The 20,003-nt window shown below is 41.5% G+C and overlaps 1 protein-coding gene across 1 annotated transcript in view; it reads right to left on the bottom strand.

Annotated features, from left to right (window-relative positions):
• LOC118557114 (zinc transporter 6-like) overlaps window positions 1-20,003 on the bottom strand; it is a 60,892-nt gene that overhangs the window by 27,844 nt on the left and 13,045 nt on the right. The gene's annotated exons all lie outside the window — the stretch shown is intronic.

Genomic DNA, 20,003 nt, shown 5'->3' with positions numbered 1-20,003 from the left:
ATCCTGCAAAGTTACTTTATTATCCTGCAAAGTTACTTTATTATCCTGCAAAGTTACTTTATTTGTCCTGCAAAGTTACTTTATTATAACTTTTTTATTATCCAATCAACTGGTTTCCTTATATAGGACATTTTTGACCAATCTGCATAATCTGACCCAATCTGTATAATATGATTGAACTTGATTTTGTAAAGTGCCTTGAGATGACATGTTTCATGATTTGGCGCTATATAAATAAATTGAATTGAATTAAATTGAATCCTGCAACATTACTTTATTTATCCTGCAACGTTACTTTATTATTCTGCAAAGTTACTTTATTGTCCTGCAAAGTTACTTTATTATCCTGCAAAGTTACTTTATTTATCCTGCAAAATTACTTTATTTATCCTGCAAAGTTACTTTATTATCCTGCAAAGTTACTTTATTTATCCTGCAAAGTTACTTTATTTATCCTGCAAAGTTACTTTATTATCCTGCAAAGTTACTTTATTATCCTGCAACGTTACTTCATTATCCTGCAACGTTACTTCATTATCCTGCAAAGTTACTTTATTATCCTGCAATGTTACTTCATTATCCTGCAAAGTTACTTTATTATCCTGCAAAGTTACTTTATTATCTTGCAACATTACTTCATTATCCTGCAAAGTTACTTTATTATCCTGCAACGTTACTTTATTATCCTGCAAAGTTACTTCATTATCCTGCAAAGTTACTTTATTATCCTGCAACATTACTTCATTATCCTACAAAGTTACTTAAATGATCCTGCAAAGTTACTTTATTATCCTGCAAAGTTACTTTATTTATCCTGCAAAGTTACTTTATTTATCCTGCAACGTTACTTTATTATTCTGCAAAGTTACTTTATTGTCCTGCAAAGTTACTTTATTATCCTGCAAAGTCACTTTATTTATCCTGCAAAATTACTATATTTATCTTGCAAAGTTACTTTATTTATCCTGCAAAGTTACTTTATTTATCCTGCAAAGTTACTTTATTGTCCTGCAAAGTTACTTTATTGTCCTGCAAAGTTACTTTATTTATCCTACAAAGTTACTTTATTATCCTGCAAAGTTACTTTATTATCATGCAACGTTACTTAAATTATCCTGCAAAGTTACTTTATTATCCTGCAAAGTTACTTTATTTATCCTGCAAAGTTACTTTATTATAACTTTTTTTATTATCCAATCAACTGGTTTCCTTATATAGGACATTTTTGACCAATCTGCATAATCTGACCCAATCTGTATAATATGATTGAACTTGATTTTGTAAAGTGCCTTGAGATGACATGTTTCATGATTTGGCGCTATATAAATAAATTGAATTGAATTAAATTGAATCCTGCAACATTACTTTATTTATCCTGCAACGTTACTTTATTATTCTGCAAAGTTACTTTATTGTCCTGCAAAGTTACTTTATTATCATGCAAAGTTACTTAAATTATCCTGCAAAGTTACTTTATTATCCTGCAAAGTTACTTTATTTATCCTGCAAAATTACTTTATTTATCCTGCAAAGTTACTTTATTATCCTGCAAAGTTACTTTATTGTCCTGCAAAGTTACTTTATTTATCCTGCAAAGTTACTTTATTATCCTGCAAAGTTACTTCATTGTCCTGCAAAGTTACTTTATTTATCCTGCAACGTTACTTTATTATCCTGCAACGTTACTTCATTATCCTGCAAAGTTACTTTATTTATCCTGCAAAGTTACTTTATTTATCCTGCAAAGTTACTTTATTATCCTGCAAAGTTACTTTATTGTCCTGCAAAGTTACTTTATTTATCCTGCAAAGTTACTTTATTATCCTGCAAAGTTACTTCATTGTCCTGCAAAGTTACTTTATTTATCCTGCAACGTTACTTTATTATCCTGCAACGTTACTTCATTATCCTGCAACGTTACTTTATTATCCTGCAATGTTACTTCATTATCCTGCAAAGTTACTTTATTATCCTGCAAAGTTACTTTATTTATCCTGCAAAGTTACTTTATTATCATGCAAAGTTACTTAAATTATCCTGCAAAGTTACTTTATTATCCTGCAAAGTTACTTTATTATCCTGCAAAGTTACTTTATTATCTTGCAACATTACTTCTTTATCCTACAAAGTTACTTTATTATCCTGCAACGTTACTTTATTATCCTGCAAAGTTACTTCATTATCCTGCAAAGTTACTTTATTATCCTGCAACATTACTTCATTATCCTACAAAGTTACTTAAATTATCCTGCAAAGTTACTTTATTATCCTGCAAAGTTACTTTATTTATCCTGCAAAGTTACTTTATTTATCCTGCAAAGTTACTTTATTTATCCTGCAACGTTAGTTTATTATTCTGCAAAGTTACTTTATTGTCCTGCAAAGTTACTTTATTATCCTGCAAAGTCACTTTATTTATCCTGCAAAATTACTATATTTATCTTGCAAAGTTACTTTATTTATCCTGCAAAGTTACTTTATTTATCCTGCAAAGTTACTTTATTGTCCTGCAAAGTTACTTTATTGTCCTGCAAAGTTACTTTATTTATCCTGCAAAGTTACTTTATTCTGAAATCTACTGCAATTCACTGAAATTCTCAAGCTGTATGCAAACGAAATTTCTTTCTGTACGCACTCTGTGCATACAATATGACAATAATGTTTGTCTAAGTCTAAGTTTAAGTTCAACGTTTCAGGTCTCATTCCTATGACACCAGCAGGCTGGATGTAAAGGTTGGGTTTATGACGTCTCTCCTCAGCAACACGCTGTGGATCACTTCTGGTTCCTGGGAACCTTTCCAGGGACCTGAGGTGGTCCTCACACACTGACGCTGTTCTGGAGAAGCTCCAGCAGAGACTGGAGGTCCAGAACTTCTGAGGTCCTCCAGGGTGTATTGAAGGAAACAAGGACAGATCAGAGCTGGAGATGTTTAGTTTTTAATAAGGAGTAGCCACAGCGGTCCAGGTTGGAGGTGAATGTGTCAGAGGGACAGCTAGGACTGCAGATGCTGAGGCTTGGTGTGAACAGAGGAGGAGATCCAATGTGACAGGAAGACATTTATGTTCCAGACGAGGTTTGCATGTTCAGCTTGGAGAAATATGGAGCGACAACAACTTCTACTTCTAGGAAGAACTTCAGAAGGTGGGATTTAACCCAACGTCAATCTTTAATGTTTACATCTCTTGAACTAAATCTGTGCCTCAGCTTCTTTTGCCCGGTCAGCAGATTCAGAGCTGGAGGGCAGAACCAGACCTCAGGTTCTCTGATTGGTACAGACGGCTCTCAGCTGCTGAACCGGTACCCAGATACCTTCTGGGCTGCAAACTGAACCAGACCTGGAAACTTTTCCTGAGTCAGTTACTAGAGAGCAGCCGGTGCAGCAGGAAGGCTGACGGGCCGGTTAGCTAGTAAACCAGTCAGTCCAAACCAGTCTGACACCAGCCCGTCCATCTGTCAATCCTTCAGCCGTCAGTCTGGCCAAACGTCCGTCTTCCGGCCGTCTGTCTGTCTTAATGCCGGCCAACCAGCTTTCTGTAATCAGGCTGTGCCGCGGGGGGAGAGGAGGCAGGATTAGAGCGGCTTTGTGCTGAGAGGAACATTTTGTTTCCCCACTAAAAGAGTCCATGTTGGCCAACCTGACGCCCTGTAATCCTCCTGACAGAGAGGCCCGCGGCACAGACCCACAGACAGACAGCAGGGGGGGGGGGGGGGCACATCGACAGCCTGGGAGGAGACAGACAGATAGATGGATGGAAACATCACGGCAGATAGACGGGTACAGACAGAGAGAGAGAGGTGAGAAGGCAGAAGACAGGATGACGGACATGTGGACGGACAAACTGACAGAGGAGAAGTGAATGAGTGAGAAAGAGTCCAGTTAACAGACGGAGACGAGAGGCAGACTGTGAGGAGGGACAGATCCGGGAGACCAGCAGGAAAAACTAACACAGAGCAAACTCTGAACACTGCTTTACTGCTGGGAACGTCTGGATAACCTCCATGTTGAGAGTAGAGAACCAGTTCTAATGAATGGACCTGAGTCTCAGCTTATTGACTGCTAGCAAGCTAATAATTACTATTAGCATGTAATAACAGTTAGCATGCTAATAACTGTTATTAACATTGTAACAATTATAACTGTTATTAGCAAGCTAATAACTACTATTAGCATGCTATATCAGTTGGCATGCTAATAACTACTATTAGCATGCTATATCAGTTAGCATGCTAATAACTACTATTAGCATGCTAACTGATATAGCATGCTAACTGCATGCTAATAACAGTTATAACTGTTATAAGTTATTAGCATGCTAACTTCATTCTAACAGTTATAACTGCTATTAATAACAGTTATTAGTAGGCTAACATCAGTTATTAGCATGCTAACAAACATCATCGGGGTTTTTCTGACGGACGACTGTTAATGGTGGAGCTCCTCAGGGTTCTGTCCTCGGTCCACTTCCGGTTATGTACTTCTCCTTGGTAAAAGTACTAAGCAGCAATGACTGAATGGTGAAGTGGATAAAAATCATCTATATGCTTCCATAAAGCTTAAAATAATCAACCAATAAAGTCCAGGGGCCTGGAAATATTATGTAAAAGACAATGATTATAAGATTATAAAATTATTATGTAAAAAAATCCTACTACAAGATGGGAAAATCAGGATGAGTTCAGCTCCACTGCAGGCCTGTGTTCTCTCTTCTTTTTCAGTACTTTTTTTTCAATATTTCTTGTTGAACTTATTCCAAAACAAATTCTAGCTTTTTGGCAGGATTCTACCAATAGAAGATCAGCCATTGGTCAAAGGTTTAACAGAGCTCTGCTACTTTGATATTGATGCCATTTTTACCTCCACATTAGCCAAATGAAAAACCATTTACAACTACAAACTATTGAAAATCTGCCATATTATGAAAACCAAACCTCTGATCTGCAAGACTGTTAAGACAGTTATGTTAAATATCATAACACTAAGTTTGTCTAAGTTGGTCATTTATGATCTCAGTGATGCTGCAGGGAACTTAAACCTGGCAGGTCGTCACAATAAAGCAGACAAACCAGTTGATAAGCAGCTTTTAACATACAGTTCTGTATATTCCCACTGCTGGAGGTGAAAATGATGAATTTCTGTAACCTGCAACCCGTCGGGCAGTTCCAGTTCTGGAGAACATTTGTTCTGAAACCGTTAGATGCTCCCTGGCTCCAACACCTGCAGAGTTCAGCGCTGCAGAGAGCTGCTAACGAGGCGTTTATTTGATTCAGGCGTTAGGAGAGATGCCTCTAAAAGCTCTGAAGTTACATGCAGCCGCTTTAAAAACTAAGTTAAAAGATGAAAAAACAGTGAGATCTAAACTCTATGTAGCTTTTAGCTGTAATCATGCAACACATTTAACATATTACCATTTGAACTGAAACTATACACAGGGTTGTTTGCTAAAACTGAATCTTATTCAATGAGATAAAAAGTATTTATTACAGCTTCAACAACCAGGACTGTTTTTTTATTATTGGTTAAAATAATTATTGTGCTGCTGAAACTGAATTGCTGCTGTAAAGCAAATCCTTGATGTTTTAGGGCAGGGGTGTCAAACATATGGCCCGCGGGCCGGTTCCGGCTCCTTTTTTTTTTTCTTTCTTTTTTTTTCCAGTGTCCTGTTTGGCAATGTGGCAATAAGAATTGTTGTCTTAACGCCAAAAACAGCTCATCAGATTTTACTTTCACAAGTGGAGCAGTACTGCTTTTGCCATAGTGCTCCGCTTGATTTATGAATGTGAATAGTTTTATTATGATTCATGCGGGGAATATCTCAAATGATATGGACACTACAATGGGAAAGTAGGAGAGGAAAGGAAGAACAAGAAGAAAAAAGAAAAGGTGAAAGAAAGAGGAGATAAAAGGAAGAGAATGATAAAACAATTATTGAAAAAAAACATGTACTTCGTTTAATAGAAAATCTGCAGTTCCTATATTATCCACGAGGGGCGCTGTGTTTAATCAGCAGATGGTAGCACTGAGCTTCAGATGTGGAAAATTGATTTTAAATCATTTCTTAATTTTTATCTGTTTGATGTATTTTGTCATGCAGGACAGTGTTTTTAAGTTCTAAAAAATGTGAATAAATGTTTTTCAACATTGTATAATCACTGTGATCAGTTCTTATGCATAATGCACAAGTAAATGTTTAACTGAGTAAAAGTATTGTTGAAATTGCACTTTTCTTAAAAACGCTGAGGTTATTCATGATATATTGTGTAAATGTAAAATTCATTTAATATAAAAATCAACAACAAGTCCACATTTATTAGTTCTATTTAATCTTGCAATGAGTTTACTCGTGTGGCCCTCTTGATCAGATTAAGCTGAATGTGGCCCCTAAACCAAAATGAGTTTGACACCGCTGCTTTAGGGGAACTAAGCAGCACGACTTGCTTAGAGGACTGGTGTGTGCTGGTCTCCTGCAGCTTTTGGTCCGGCACACCTGAACCAGCATGAAATGAATCTCTACAGATCATCTGAACTGATTTATTAAACGGCGGGGACTTTACATGCTGAACTTTCTGGTTTTATGAGGCCAAAGCGGTCATAACCTGACATCTCAGAGAATCTGGCAGAAGATCCAAACCTCATCGGTCCTGATTCATCAACCGGCCTTACGCCTCCATGTTGTTCTGAGGCTGGTGTTTTGCTGCGTCCGCCTGTTATTTTGATACGCAGCAGCTCATGTCTCCACAGGGATCAATGAGCTTTGATGTCATTGTGTTGAATTAAAAGCTGCAGACAATAAAAGCAATAATAATACAAACGCTGACATCACAGTGACCCTGAAACAAGCCGGGGCCGAATCAATGGACGGGCTGAAATTTCCCCTCGCTCTGCTCGGATAGTTTTACATACACCCCCCCACCCCCCATTCCCCCCAGCTCAGTTTCTTCATAAGTCTCCAGCTTACAAACACTGACACCCAGAGGACGAGTGGAAGTGACACCGGAGCAACAAACAGCCGGCGAGACGCTCGTCATCCACCACAGATGGACAGAAACTAAACAGGAAACACTCTCCATGCTGTCCACACACCCAAACACAACAAAAACTGCATCTTTGTCCCCAGAGACGGTCGATGGAGAGAAGTTCAGTCAAACCTACCCTATCCTCCATGCCTCGAGCCCTGACGACTCATTTTATACATTTCCCCCAAAGTCTGCTTCCTGTAGTGCTGCTAACTACTAGAATGGGAGTAAAATAATGTTCAGTAATTAAAGGGGAGGAGAGAAGCTGGAGGATGAATATTTAATGGCGTCTGCACATGAGCAGCCCAAACACAACCAGGGACGAGTAAAGAAAACTCAGAGAGCAAAGCAGCGGACAAATGTCCACCTGGTCCTGATGAGGACGTTTATTCATCAGGGCCACCTCGCCCAGATCTGCTGCTTTAGGCTGAACGCAGCCAATCAACGAGCCGCTGGAGCAGGAAGAGCTTCACCATCCATCAGGGAGGAGAAATTAATACTAATTATTATTATTACTACAGAGGAAAGATGATCAGGAGAATTCCTCCTGTGCAAACGGCAGCAGACTTTACCTGGTTGTTGTCGCACTGAGGTCAGAATATGACGGAAAGCATCTGAACCTGAAGGTCCTGGTGATAAAGTTTTATTTTTAGAGCAGAAGTTGCTTCACTGAGGGTTTGACCACATCCGGTATGGTTGTCAGAATCAATCAAATGATTCTTATAATCAATAGATGATATAATCAATAGTCAATGATACTCCAACGATGCTTTAAAATCGATATAAACGGATGTGCTCACATTTGTTCTGGTAATAATAAATAGGCTGATCAATGGTGAAGCAACCCTTTGTTTAGTGTTAAAGCCACTGGAGGCTGATGATACTAATATTGATAATGACGTCGGTTCTGGTGGAGCCAGACTGACATTTGGACCAGAAGCACCAGCAGCTACCTGCCCTGCTGTGGACTACATTAGCATGGATGCTAACACAAAGTTAACTCTCCTACTATAAGTGTTATCTGCTCTACTGACACCTGAATGGTATATTTCTCTCTGTGGGTTTTGCCCTAATAAAGGAAGTTACTCATATTGTAATTAATCTGTTTTTATAAGCAGGTCACGACTGGTTCAGATGTTGTGTTCTTGTCCCTCTGGCCATAAACAGGAGGAATCAGAAACCCGTGGGGGAGGGGGGGGGAGTGCTAGCCACAGCAAATAGAGGCTTAATGCCATCGGTTCCGGTAAACAGTAAAGCGAGCCCCGCGGCGTGGTGTCGGCTCAGCTCCTGTGATGTGCAGATGTAAACTAAAAGCTTCTATCGAACGCCTCAACTGCTGCGGTGACGACGATCCCCAAGGACGAGGAAGAGGAGGAGGAGGACGGGGATGAAGTGACGTCTGGAAGTGAAGCAAACTGCTGATTGTTTGGAGAGAAACCTGAAACTGGAGCTGAAGGACGCACATCCAGACCCTACCTGTCCTGACAGAGCCTCTGGTGCCTGCAAACACACAGCAGGACGGATCACAACAGTCCCAGCAAACACCATGTTTCTCTGTCTTCACGCTGAAAAATGGACATTAAACACGCTGGAACCACACACACCTTCATCATGTCCTCCACAGTCGATGAGAAACCGGACCGAGGCCCTGCTGCTGCATCCATTTATGAGGCGACACAGAGACTCTGATGTCCGCGTGGGAATAAAGCAGCATCTGCCAGGGACACCTTAACCCCCCCCCAGACCCCCCCCCCCCCCCCCCCACAACCCCCCCACACCCCCCAGAGCCATGACCTGCAACCCTGAAGCCCCCCGAGCTTGTTGGGATCAATGTTACATCCTCCATTAAGACCAAACTACCGTCCTGAGTCCTGCTTTGTTAAAGCTGCTCATGTTTAACAAAATGTCCCGTTTTCCAGTCAGGTTCCTCACCACAGCACAGAGAACGTAGAGAACATGGACCCGGTTCTGAAGTCCTTCCACTAAGACTAAGAACGTAGAGAACATGGACCCGGTTCTGAAGTCCTCACTAAGACTAAGAACGTAGAGAACATGGACCCGGTTCTGAAGTCCTTCCACTAAGACTAAGAACGTAGAGAACATGGACCCGGTTCTGAAGTCCTTCCACTAAGACTAAGAACGTAGAGAACATGGACCCGGTTCTGAAGTCCTCACTAAGACTAAGAACGTAGAGAACATGGACCCGGTTCTGAAGTCCTCACTAAGACTAAGAACGTAGAGAACATGGACCCGGTTCTGAAGTCCTCACTAAGACTAAGAACGTAGAGAACATGGACCCGGTTCTGAAGTCCTCACTAAGACTAAGAACGTAGAGAACATGGACCCGGTTCTGAAGTCCTCACTAAGACTAAGAACGTAGAGAACATGGACCCGGTTCTGAAGTCCTCACTAAGACTAAGAACGTAGAGAACATGGACCCGGTTCTGAATTAGCACCTAAATACATCACAGACTTGTTATCAGGGCATCAACCCCCCAGACCACTCAGGTCTTCTGGCTCCAGCCTGCTCTGCAGAACCAGAACCAGAACCAGACATGGAGAAGCAGCATTTAGTTCCTATGCTCCACTGATCTGGAACAAACTCCCAGAAAACTGGAAAAGAGCTGAAAGCCTGAGTTCCTTTAGATCAAGATTAAACACATTTGTTTAGGATTGCTTTTAAACATTAATGTTTTAGTTTGTAGTCCAACTTATGTTATATCTTGACCTGCTGCTACTATTCCTCTGTAATGCTTTCTTTCCTCTGTTTTTTGTTTTGTTCATGTACATTAGGGGTGTGCAAAATAATCGTCATGACGATGCATCGCGATTCTAATATTCGCAATCCAATGCATCGATTCTTGATGCCAAGTATCGATTATTAATTTAAAAAATAATAAATAAATTGCATGAATGGTTGGCAAACATCAGTCAAAAACAAGTGTAATACAACTTCCAGTCCAGTAGATGTCGCTGCAGATGTGTTGACGCCCGCTGCCTTGTGTCACGAGCATTTCCGGCCGCGGGATACGGCGACGAGTCGTTCATAAACAAAACATGTCAATTCGCCCGGCTCCATCACATGTCAAGTCAGATCTTTGGACGCATTTTGGCTTTAAAAACAAAGAAGGTAAAAAACAAAATTGATATGATGCACGCAATTTGCAAACATTGTTACACCGTAATGAAATACTGTGGGAACACAACAAACTTAAAGGCACACATGCTGAGGCGCCATCCAGAAAAACCAGAGCTGCGAGCGCTGCAAGCACTGATTAAACAAACATTCGATTGCAAGCTAGCCCCAATTTCTACACGCAAAAACATTTGAATGTTTTCATTTCATTGGTTTAAAGGACCACTGAGGCCATGTAAACGGCACTGATTATCCTTATTTTGTTATTTTAAATTTTATAAATCCTAAGCACTTTTTGTCAGTGTGTCCACTCCAGTAATAGTAATATTTGTGTCCAGTTACAGTAATATTTATTTTCATGGCAATACTTCTAAAAGTCGTTTCAATAAATACAGCTATGTATGAATTGAGTTGCTTTCAGTTATGTATCAATTGAAGACACTATCCAGATCATACACAGCCAGTCAGTCACTGGTAATGGCTTTATTTCTTTCTAATAGTGTTCAGTGAAAATATCCCAATGCATCGCAATAATTCAAGTATCGTGATGCATCGTGATTTGAATCGAATCGAATCGTGACTTCTTTGGCAATACCCACCCCTAATGTACATCACTGTGAATCGTCTTGTTACTGAAAAGTGCTCTATAAATAATCTTAAAAGATTTAATATTTATTCAGCCGTAAGCAGAAATTTAACTGAACAATTGTGTTTGTCTCATTTAGAAATCTATGACTCTGTCTGAAAGGTGGGCTCCTTCCGCAGCATCTTCTGGAGATCGAGTCCCGCTGAGTGGGAAGCAGATGTGGTGGCTGTCCAGGGAGGCGCGATGGCCCGCCCACACACACACACACACACACACACACACACACACACACACACACACACACACACACACACACACACACACACACACACACGCTGAGCACGCTGCACCAAAGGGCCCCGTGGGAAGGAAAGCTTCACCAGCTGTGTTCTGACACACAGGAACACTCAGGGCCCGGGGACAACACACACGCAGAGATCACGCGTGTGCACTGAGCCGTGTCTCCATGACAAACAAACAAACTAATGGATATGCATACAAACATCACCGCCACGCAAAACATGTTTGGATGAAAACCCTCAGTGTCGTCAGCAAGAAGACACGACGAGCGCTTTCATTCTTACAGGAAATGTCAGGACAGGGAATCATCGGCGGTCGGTGCGCTGGGAGAGAAGAGGACAGGGAGGAGAAATGTAGAGAAAGAGGGGGAGGAGGGAGGAGGAGGTCAGGGAGGAGGAGGTGTGTTCATTCGTCTGTGGAAGAGACACTTGACCTGGTTTCTCTGAGAATCACTCAGAGCGGGAGTCTGTTCAGAAGGAACCACACAGCCGACGGGATCAAAAATTAAAGAACCGCGGCAGTCAGCGGCCGTCCCTTTGTTCGGGTCCACAGGCGACCCGGTTCTTCTGGGTGCTGGTTAGGCAGCACTGCTGCTGGAACCCGATCTGCTGATGATTCTACAGAACCTCCTGACTGAGCCGTCTCCTCCTGGATCAAATTGTGCAGCGGACGACCGGATCGGTTTCCAGCCGCTAGGAAAGTAAAGACATCAGCTTTTCTCCCCGCCCGGCTAAACACACACACAGCTGAATTTAAGTTAGAACACGCAAACAGACTCCCCCCCCATCCTTCTGCTGGTTCTTTTGCCGTTTACCGTGTCTTTGTCTGAAAACTTACAGGAAAAAGCTTCTGCTGGGTGTGCAGGAAAGAAAACCAATAAAAGCCTGAAGAAAACTGGGTTTTATTTCTCACTATCCCATTCTGCTCCGACCCAAAGCGTCACAGAAAGCCGTCGGCACAGATGAAGCTCTATGAGCCAAACGCTCTAGAAACAAGTTCACATGAAGTCAACAGAGACTGTTTTAGGGCTTTTAACGGCGCCTCTGATCCGTTCCTGTTCCAGATCAGGCTTATTATACTACACATCACTGCTACGGGGGTCCTTCATTTGGGTTTGGATGTCATGACTGGACCCGGCCGGGTCGCAGACAGCCCAAAGATCCCAACCACAGCAGAGATATTCGGCCATAAGGCCAACAGGGCTTCAGGTTAACGAGTGCAGACCAAGGCTCAGGCCTGGTGGAGGAGGGCTGGCTTTGCAGCTCTCTGGGTACCATGCCACCATTTACTGGACCAAGAACTTCTCGCTATGACAAAATACCTGTAAAGTCCAATCAGGACAGCTGAAGCTGGGTTTCCCAGAAGCTGGATAGCCGCTAAAACCCTTTATTGTTTCTATTTGCAGCGTGGGACAAAAAAAACTTTTGGTTAAGTCAGGACTGGGCGATAAACCGAAGAATTACGACAATAACCGACGTCATTTTACCCATGTGGGTTTTTTATTACCTGACTCCGCCAGATAGATTTGCTCCGCATATCCATCTGGAAACCTTCCGTTGAAGTAATTTTGGGAAGGGGCGAAAATACTGGTTAGCTGATTGGCCTATGTTGGTGATAGACGGGCCAAATGAACCAATCAGATCAACGAAGCATATGACGTACTCGTCAACATGCTTCGTCGTCGCTCTGTTACGAGCGAAGACGAAAACACAACCACAAGCCAAGCTACTCTTGCTGCTGCAGGTAAAGGCTCGTTAGCTCAGCAAAGAAATACTCTGTAATTCCGATAAAACTTGCTCGATAGCCACGCTAACGCTAGTTTCATCGGCTGAAGCCGCCATGTTCTTTAGACTGAACTGTCGCGCTTCTCGTTGCGTCACACCTCAACCCGCCTCAAAGCCAACGCTGATTGGACGTTCGTTTGGTGAACGGCTCCAAATTTTCTTTAACGGAGAGTATCCAGACTGATCTGCGAGTGAAACCTTGAAAGCTCGCAAGATCAGGATGGTCTCACGAGGCTAGGTATTTTAACAAATGAAATGAAAATTCATTTTACAGGTAGGCTATACTCCTGTACCTTTAAGACGCTGCGTCAAGTGACTCCACCCGATCCATTAGCGTCAAAGCTAAACATGTTATTGTTAGCGTGGTGAACTTCTCAATATATCGCGATCTTTAGGCCAAATCGCCCGGTTTGAGTAAATAAAAGCACGGAGGTCTGGAACGGCCCAATATACCCGAAAACAACCGTCATCCCAACAACGTCTGCAATAATAATGTAATAAAGACGCTTGGATTTAATATCAGAAAGTCTGCTGTATTTCAAACGTAATGAACACGCCAATCATGCTGGACCCGTTAAATAGACTCTATATCCAGAACATCCAGAACCACGATGATGACGAAGGAATCTGGCTTCACCACACCAACATCCACTACGGCCGTCCTAGTTCGGTCCAGAACAAAGTAGTGTCACTGGTGGTACCAGTCTGAGGTTCTGGAGAACCCAGGGAGGAGGCCTTCAGGGTAGAGATGATGAACAGCGTGAACATTTCTACTGAAGTCTCTCGGATCAACAGTTTAACAGCCTCTGTGCTGCCTGTGGAGCGCACAGGGACAAAGTCGTTGTGTTTGTGTGTTTCCATACGCGCTGAGCCTGACGTCTGCAGCCAGCGGGGGGTGGGGGTGGGGGGGGGGGGGCAGGGGGGGGGGGGGCTGTTTTCCTCTGATGTACACATGAGGCTGTGTGCGCGTCGCTTGCTGCAGATCATGCTATTAGACTTTGCAGCCGGAGGTCAACGGGGGCGACGCTACAGCCGAGGGAGCGGAAGGACTTCCTCCACGCTTCGCTTCTAAAGCAGAAACTATCAGATTATGTCTGAGGACCGCCGGCAAGACGTGAAGCGGGCCAGAACTTCAGGAACCAGAACTAAAACCAAACACGGCGACACTGTCCAGAGGTCCGTTAAGCTCCTGGAGGAGAGCAGAGTCACCGTTGGTTCTGTTTAACGGGATTAAACTGGAGGATCTGTTAACTGATGAGGTCAGCTGGACCAGAACCCGGGTTTGAACCTTTACCGGGTCAGCCTCGGCCCAGACCGCCAGAATCCTGCTGGTTCTGGACTCAGAGCCTGGGTCTGGTTACCACACCCTGAGGTTCTGGTCCAGACAGGGATGTTTGAGCCCTGAACATCTAACACCTGCTGACCCAAACCCGGATCCAGACTGACGGCGCCTCATCCACGATCCGGTTTGATGGCTTCGGTTTCTCCGGTTCTGGAGAACTGACCCACAGGTTCTCAGCAGGGCTCAGATACGAGGAGCTTCCTGACAGGTCCAGACCGTTAAGGTTCTGATACTGGTACCAGCTCAGCCTAGTGTGGCAGCTTTGGATCATCAGCTAACGGTTCCTGGGTAGATGGGAGAAGGTCCATCTCAGGGTTCTGGAGCAGACTTAGAGACCCGGTTTCTCTGACAAGAGGAAACCCAAAACATGGAGCAGCATCACTCATGGAAGCGCTCAGATTTTCTTCTTCAGGTTTTATCCATGGGGGATTAAGCTTCTGCTACCTGTTCCCGTCTGACACCTTCATGTGCCTGAAGGTCCACCAGCGTGGGAAGTCGGTTCTCCTCAGCAGGAGACGGTTCTGGAGATGCTGGATCCTCTCAGAGAGGTCAACACGTCAGGTTCCTCCAGCTGAAAGGCTCTAAGCAGAGATTCCTGCAGACCCAAACCCGTTCTGATGCAACCTGAGGATGTTTGCACTCTTCCTCCACAGCATGCTAACACCATGCTACATGTTAGCACCTCTTAAACCTACTGGTTAGCATGCTACCTGAGCCATAAAGTTAGAACCCCATCGCGTGAAGCTCAGCAGCTTTCAGAGCTCTGAGAAACGGTGTCAGTGTGTGAATCTGTTTCGCCTCACAAATCCTGCTCAGGAACACGTGCAAACCGTCGCTTCCCCCCACGGTGGCGGGCCCGCAGGCCGGGGGTCTCCAGTCTGTCCCTGCTGGGCGGTCCTGAGCAGCGTCCGTGGAAGGGAAGCGACATCAGGGAGTCCGGATCAGCGGCGCTCTGATGATCTCTGTGGAGCCCCCGCCCCGTAAAGCACGGCGTCTATAGGGTCTGCACGCCGTCTGCTAAGCCCTGAGTCACAGCTAACGAGGCCACGGAGCGCTGCATGGCGGCCGGCCGTGCACGCAGCTCAGTGCACGTCTGCTCTGGAACGAGCAGAGAGAGGGGAGGTCAGAGAGGACGTGGGTGTGAGCGCCAGGGAGAGAGAAGCCAGCGGACGTGTGTCTCTGCGGGGACGGACTCATGCTTCATTTAAAGCAGAAACGCACCGCAGGCGCTGGACGTGCACGTCCCCACCGTCCATCCCCGTCCCCACCGTCCCTCCACGTCCCCACCGTCCCCCCACGTCCCCACCGTCCCCCCACGTCCCCACCGTCCATCCCCGTCCCCACCGTCCCTCCACGTCCCCACCGTCCCTTCACGTCCCCACCGTCCCTCCACGTCCCCACCGTCCCCACCGACCCCCCACGTCCCCACCGTCCCCCCACGTCCCCACCGTCCCTGCAGACCCGCATGCATCGAGGAAAAAACAGCAGATTACTAGAAACGATTTCTGGACCGAGGAATAGCTGCTTTGAGTTAAATTAGAGCTAAATATAACCCGGGCAGATGTGCGTTTTCACTGAGAGCCGACGCTGTGGAAGGACGACTAACTCCAGTAAAGACTCGTCCTCGTCTACAGGAACAGTCTACGCAGGAAAGAAGGATGTGGACGTTTAAATGAGACAGGGCTGTGATCCTCAGTGAGGAAAACGTCAGGAATCATCCGTTACTCCACTATAAACGTGAACAAAAGGCTTTTTACCATAAATCACAGCAGAATGCACTAAACTGAGACAAACTGCAGTTAATTCACCGATTGATACGATCCCAGCAGAACGTGTCCATCCTGCAGGAACCAGAGAAACAAAGGCCAGAAAATAATCATTTCTTTACCACGTTTCCCCAAATTAACGATTTCTGAGCCGTTTCTCTGCAGAAATGGTTCCACTGTTGGTTCCTCAGCAGGAGAAATTACAGAGTTTCTGTCAACAAACTGTTTCTTTCTAATAATGGAGTTAAATCCATCAGATCAGCTGAACGACTCAAATCAGAATCAGAGTCCCAGCTGGTCCGCTGAACGTATTGTGCTATTAGTGTGTGGATTTCTGCTCTTTATTAAGTCAGATTCATTTATTACTGATTTAGAATTATTATTAGTTTATAGAATTATGCAAATCTATAAACTATTTAAAATAATATTTTAATCAAAAACTTTTACAGACTCGAATCAGACTCAACTTTCCGTGTTCTACAGCCGATTATCTTCATTTTAACATGTAAAATGTTAAAGTTCACTTTGAATGTCTGTGAATGGATGAAAGAGTCACCAAACTTTTAGAAACTGACAGCTACTTCATTGTGTCACATGAAGGTCTACCTGTCCTGACCTCTGAACTAGAAGAGGCAGAGCTCTCCTAAACTTTATGTAAAATAAACACATTTTTATGTTGTTTTTTTTTAAACATAATGTAATTATAAATGATTTAAATGTAAGTGTTATTTCAAAGGAAGAGCTACAGCATAAACAACATTTTAGATGCAGCTCACGTGAAACCAGCGCTACACATGTTGACTTCTCTGTTAGAGGACAGGAATCCAGTCTGCAGTAGATCCTTTTCATGGTTTTTCTAACTTTATCTTATAAATCCAGTCTGCAGTAGATCCTTTTCATGGTTTTTCTAACTTTATTTTATGAATCCAGTCTGCAGTAGATCCTTTTCATGGTTTTTCTAACTTTATTCTATAAATCCAGTCTGCAGTAGATTCTTTTCATGGTTTTTCTAACTTTATTCTATAAATCCAGTCTGCAGTAGATCCTTTTCATGGTTTTTCTAACTTTATCTTATAAATCCAGTCTGCAGTAGATCCTTTTCATGGTTTTTCTAACTTTATTTTATGAATCCAGTCTGCAGTAGATTCTTTTCATGGTTTTTCTAACTTTATTCTATAAATCCAGTCTGCAGTAGATCCTTTTCATGGTTTTTCTAACTTTATTTTATGAATCCAGTCTGCAGAAGATCCTTTTCATGTTTTTTCTAACTTTATTCTATAAATCCAGTCTGCAGTAGATCCTTTTCATGGTTTTTCTAACTTTATTTTATGAATCCAGTCTGCAGAAGATCCTTTTTATGTTTTTTCTAACTTTATTCTATAAATCCAGTCTGCAGTAGATCCTTTTCATGGTTTTTCTAACTTTATTCTATAAATCCAGTCTGCAGTAGATCCTTTTCATGGTTTTTCTAACTTTATTCTATAAATCCAGTCTGCAGTAGATCCTTTTCATGGTTTTTCTAACTTTATTCTATAAATCCAGTCTGCAGTAGATCCTTTTCATGGTTTTTCTAACTTTATTCTATAAATCCAGTCTACAGTAGATCCTTTTCATGGTTTTTCTAACTTTATTTTATACATCCAGTCTGCAGAAGATCCTTTTTATGGTTTTTCTAACTTTATTCTATAAATCCAGTCTGCAGTAGATCCTTTTCATGGTTTTTCTAACTTTATTCTATAAATCCAGTCTGTAGTAGATCCTTTTTATGGTTTTTCTAACTTTAATCTATAAATCCAGCCTGCAGTAGATCCTTTTCATGGTTTTTCTAAATTTATTTTATAAATCCAGTCTGCAGTAGATCCTTTTCATGTTTTTTCTAACTTTATTCTATAAATCTAGTCTGCAGTAGATCCTTTTCATTGTTTTTCTAACTTTATTCTATAAATCCAGTCTGCAATAGATCCTTTTCATGGTTTTTCTAAATTTATTCTATAAATCCAGTCTGCAGTAGATCCTTTTCATGTTTTTTCTAACTTGATTTTATAAATCCAGTCTGCAAAAGATCCTTGTCATGGTTTTTCTAACTTTATTTTATAAATCCAGTCTGCAGTAGATTCTTTTCATGGTTTTTCTAACTTTATTTTATAAATCCAGTCTGCAGTAGATCCTTTTCATGGTTTTTCTAACTTTATTCTATAAATCCAGTCTGCAGTAGATCCTTTTCATGTTTTTTCTAACTTTATTTTATAAATCCAGTCTTCATTAGATCCTTTTCATGGTTTTTCTAATTTTATTCTATAAATCCAGTCTGCAGTAGATCGTTTTCATGGTTTTTCTAACTTTATTCTATAAATCCAGTCTGCAGTAGATCCTTTTCATGGTTTTTCTAACTTTATTCTATAAATCCAGTCTGCAGTAGATCCTTTTCATGGTTTTTCTAACTTTATTCTATAAATCCAGTCTGCAATAGATCCTTTTCATGGTTTTTCTAACTTTATGCTATAAATCCAGTCTGCAGTAGATCCTTTTCATGTTTTTTCTAACTTGATTTTATAAATCCAGTCTGCAGAAGATCCTTTTCATGGTTTTTCTAACTTTATTTTATAAATCCAGTCTGCAGTAGATTCTTTTCATGGTTTTTCTAACTTTATTTTATAAATCCAGTCTGCAGTAGATCCTTTTCATGGTTTTTCTAACTTTATTTTATAAATCCAGTCTGCAGCAGATCCTTTTCATGTTTTTTCTAACTTTATTTTATAAATCCAGTCTTCATTAGATCCTTTTCATGGTTTTTCTAATGTTATTCTATAAATCCAGTCTGCAGTAGATCGTTTTCATGGTTTTTCTAACTTTATTCTATAAATCCAGTCTGCAGTAGATCCTTTTCATGGTTTTTCTAACTTTATTCTATAAATCCAGTCTGCAGTAGATCCTTTTCATGGTTTTTCTAACTTTATTTTATAAATCCAGTCTGCAGTAGATCCTTTTTATGGTTTTTCTAACTTTATCTTATAAATCCAGTCTGCAGTAGATCCTTTTTATTGTTTTTCTAACTTTATCTTATAAATCCAGTCTGCAGTAGATCCTTTTCATGGTTTTTCTAACTTTATTCTATAAATCCAGTCTGCGGTAGATCCTTTTCATGGTTTTTCTAACTTTATTCTATAAATCCAGTCTGCGGTAGATCCTTTTCATGGTTTTTCTAACTTTATTCTATAAATCCAGTCTGCAGTAGATCCTTTTCATGGTTTTTCTAACTTTATTTTATAAATCCAGTCTGCAGCAGATCCTTTTCATGGTTTTTCTAACTTTATTTTATAAATCCAGTCTGCAGCAGATCCTTTTCATGGTTTTTCTAACTTTATTCTATAAATCCAGTCTGCAGTAGATCCCTTTAACAGATTTTCTAACTTTATTCTATAAATCCAGCCTGCAGTAGATCCTTTTCATGGTTTTTCTAACTTTATTCTATAAATCCAGTCTGCAGTAGATCCTTTTCATGGTTTTTCTAACTTTATTCTATAAATCCAGTCTGCAGTAGATCCTTTTAATGGTTTTTCTAACTTTATTCTATAAATCCAGTCTGCGGTAGATCCTTTTCATGGTTTTTCTAACTTTATTCTATAAATCCAGTCTGCAGAAGATCCTTTTTATTGTTTTTCTAACTTTATCTTATAAATCCAGTCTGCAGTAGATCCTTTTCATGGTTTTTCTAACTTTATTCTATAAATCCAGTCTGCAGTAGATCCTTTTCATGGTTTTTCTAACTTTATTCTATAAATCCAGTCTGCAGTAGATCCCTTTAACAGATTTTCTAACTTTATTCTATAAATCCAGCCTGCAGTAGATCCTTTTCATGGTTTTTCTAACTTTATTCTATAAATCCAGTCTGCAGTAGATCCTTTTCATGGTTTTTCTAACTTTATTCTATAAATCCAGTCTGCAGTAGATCCTTTTCATGGTTTTTCTAACTTTATTCTATAAATCCAGTCTGCGGTAGATCCTTTTCATGGTTTTTTCTAACTTTATTCTATAAATCCAGTCTGCGGTAGATCCTTTTCATGGTTTTTCTAA

Source organism: Fundulus heteroclitus, chromosome 22 (assembly GCF_011125445.2).
Source record: "Fundulus heteroclitus isolate FHET01 chromosome 22, MU-UCD_Fhet_4.1, whole genome shotgun sequence".
Lineage (NCBI taxonomy): Eukaryota > Metazoa > Chordata > Actinopteri > Cyprinodontiformes > Fundulidae > Fundulus > Fundulus heteroclitus.
This window is presented reverse-complemented; position numbering and strand designations above follow the sequence as displayed.